Source organism: Triticum aestivum, chromosome 3B, assembly GCF_018294505.1.
Source record: "Triticum aestivum cultivar Chinese Spring chromosome 3B, IWGSC CS RefSeq v2.1, whole genome shotgun sequence".
Lineage (NCBI taxonomy): Eukaryota > Viridiplantae > Streptophyta > Magnoliopsida > Poales > Poaceae > Triticum > Triticum aestivum.
This window is the reverse complement of record NC_057801.1, coordinates 422,887,335-422,891,072: the sequence shown is the minus strand read 5'-3', so window position 1 is coordinate 422,891,072 and position 3,738 is coordinate 422,887,335.

The window sequence follows — 3,738 nt, the reverse complement described above, 5'->3', positions numbered from 1 at the left end:
CTTCGGGATCCACATCATCTTGATGGGAATCCTTGGGGTTGTAGATAAACTTGATGAAGTAGAACTTGAAGTAGTCTTGGGAACCCACTTGACCAAGGCATTTTGAGCTTATTCAAATGCATCGATCTCCTCTTGAAGCTTGTCCTTGCATTTTAGCTTGTGGTCTTGTGGTGGAAGATCATCTTGAGCTTGTGTCCCCTTGAAGGAAGTAGGATCATACTTCTCTTGTTGAGGAACAAACTTCATCTCGGGGTATTGATCTTCTTCCCACTCAACTCCATTGGCATTGAACTTTCATTCAAGACCAACACCTTGATTCTTCCGGTGTCTTCCATGCTTGCGTACAATTTCCTCAAATTGCTTACTTCTGGCAAGGCTCTTGTAAACACCTTTCTCTATGATTCCCTTCAATAAGCTATTTTCTTTCTCAAGTGTAACTTGGCTAAGAGAATCATTAGTGGAATCAAGAGAACTAATAGAAGCAACAATATTAGATTTAGCATGGTTATTGTTACTACTAGAAGAAGAATCTTTCTTACTCCTGTTGCTAGATTTTACTTGTGGCATGTAAGTAGACAAGAGTAAACGCTTGGCAATGTAAGAAGAACTTTTCTTCCGAAGATCATCATTTATTGCCTTTAAGAACCCATGGTCTTGCTCTAGGTTGAGCTTTTCAAAGCGTAGCTTCTCATGAGTTTTTAAAAGTTCTCGATGATCTTCTAAAGTAGTTTCATGAGCTAACTTAATAGTGTTTAGTTCTTTAGTTAGACGCTCAATATCCTTCTTATCATTGTCATTCGTTTCACCTTGATTAGCATGATTAATAGCAATTTCATCATAGTTTTCATTACTAGCATTGTCAAAAAGTAACTCATCATCACCTAGCAAATCATCATCATCACTACTGAAATAAAAATACTCAGGGTGTGATACCTTGGGGCCTTTAGCCATGAAGCATCTTCCAATTCCTTCATTTGGTGAGTCAAATATGTCATAGGAGTTGGTTGACACAAGTGCAAGACCGGCAACACCTTCATATTGAGTATATTTGGAGTCAAAGTGATAACTTCTCTCGGAGTGGTTGTCAGAGTCGGAACCGGATACCCATTCACCAACATGATCTTGATGTCTTCATTTTGTGTAGCTCCTTGATGACCTATCCTTCCTTTCCGAATCTTTGCTTTTGCAAGAGGGTCTTCGTTCATAGCGATCATCTCTACTCCTTCTCTCTCTTGGAGGTGAGTCTTATCTTCTACTTCTCCTTTTAGGTGAGTCTTCGTTTCTTTTGTAGGGAGCCGTACATACATTGAAGTAGTGTTCGGGTCTTCCACAATTGTAGCAATTGCGATCACGACAAGATCTTTTGTCATGGTAGGATCTTGACTTGGAGCTTCTCTCTTTGCTTCTACTCTTGTAGAATTTGTTGAAGTTCTTCACCATTAAGCTCAATTCTTCATTGAAGACTTGTTTTTCACTTGATGTGGCAGGAGCATCATATGAGGCTTTATAAGCACCACTAGACTTGTTGTGAAGCTCTTCCTTATCCTTGAGTAACATCTCATGAGCAACAGTTCTTCCATTGACTTCCGTTGGCTTGAGATATTTATTATTTGGCATCATTTGGATCAATGTGCGCACGGTATTGTATTTTCCATCCAAGGCTCTTAGGATCTTCTTGATGATGAATCTGTCAGTCATCTCTTCACCTCCTAAGCTGGCAATCTCATTTGTGATGAGAGCAGCCTAGAGTACATTTCAGCGACACCTTCACCATCCATCATTTTGAACTTGTCAAGTTGAATTTGAAGCACATCCAATTTGGATTCCTTGATGGACTCGGTACCTTCGTGCATATCAATCAAAGTATCCCAAATTTCCTTTGCATTCTCAAGACGGCTGATTTTCTTGAATTCTTCGGGGCACAATCCATTGAAGTGGATATCGCAAGCTTGAGCATCATATTGCTGCATCTTTAATTCTTCCGCAGTTGCTGCACAATTTGGTTCTCTCCCATCGAAGAATTCACCTTGCAAACCAATACACATAATAGCCCAAACAGCGGGGACGCGGGGTTATGTCCAAGAATATGCATTTTCATCTTATGCTTCCCACTAGCAAAATTAGTACCATCAAAGTAAGGACCTCTAGGTGGTAATTTCCCTCGCTAGACGCCATACTCCTCTAGGATGTGAAACCAAGGCTATGATCACCAAAGCTATGGAAATCAAGGCAAATGAAGACCAAAGCTCTGATACCACTTGTAGGATCGAAAGTATGTCTAAAGGGGGGTGATTAGACTACTTGACCAAATAAAAATCTAGCCTTTCCCCAATTTTAAGTCTTGGAAGATTTTAGCAACTTAACACAAGTCAAGCAATCAACCTACACATGCAATTCTAAGAGTATGGCAGCGGAATGTAAATCATTGCATATGAAGGTAAAAGGGAGGAGTTTGGAGGGAGCAAACGCAATGTAGACACGGAGATTTTTTGCGTGGTTCCGATAGGTGGTGCTATCGTACATCCACATTGATGGAGACTTCAACCCATGAAGGGTAACGGTTGCACGAGTCCACGGAGGGCTCCACCCATGAAGGGTCCATGAAGAAGCAACCTTGTCTATCCCACCATGGTCATCGCCCACAAAGGACTTGCCTCACTTGGATAGATCTTCACGAAGTAGGCGATCTCCTTGCCCTTACAAACTCCTTGGTTCAACTCCACAATCTTGACGGAGGTTCCCAAGTGACACCTAACCAATCTAGGAGACACCACCCTCCAAAAGGTAATAGATGGTGTGTTGATGATGAACTCCTTGCACTTGTGCTTCAAATGATAGTCTCCCCAACACTCAACTCACTCTCACAGATTTGGATATGGTTGAAAGATGATTTGAGTGGAAAGCAACTTGGGGTAGCCGCTGCTATCATGTTATCCACGGGGTTGAAATAATGACCAGATGGTGTTGGAAAATGTCAGGGCGGGGTTCGATCCCTATGGGGAGGGTCTAGCAATCGAGGTTGAGCCGCCGCTCCGCTCCTTGGGACTTCAGCCGCCCGGGCTGTACCTGGAGGTTTACTTGGCCCTTCACCACGCGTGTTAAAAAGATTTCGCACCTTATATTGTGCAGCCAAATGGGTTTGACACCTCCTTCGCAGAACTGCATTAGAGGCGTTTTGATCCAAACTTAAGAGAAAAGCCTCTGCCATGATACATTGTGATTCAGCAGCCATCTTGGCTTGTTCCTCTGCCATCCAGATGTTCTCTGCATTAAAATCCTCTTGGGATTTGGCCACCTCATCTCGCACCTTTTCAACTTACGCATTATGTTGTGCTTGATTCACCGTAGTAACCTCTATGGCTAACAGAGTCGTCAAAGTGCCTAGGAGTTCAGATAGGACTTGAGCTGGCAGCCGCGTTGAGCCGCTGGCCCCAGCTGTCATAGCGGTAGTCAATCCAGATGTTACCGTTGCTGCTGTTGATGAATTAAGAGTCGGCCCAGTGCCAGCCATGAAGATCGCAGCCATGAAGGGCGGCTCATAGGGGTCCGGAATACTGTTGCCATCAGAGTAGCCCCCAAGCCCGCCATCTTGAAGCTGATAGATGGATTTTGTCTCTTCGGTTGAGGACTCGTCACTAGAGTACATAGTCATCTCTCCGCCAGATGCAGAATCTTCCTCAAGATCCGCCCCATGAACAAAGCCAATGAAAACGTGCTTCCGACCGGATTGAACCTGGC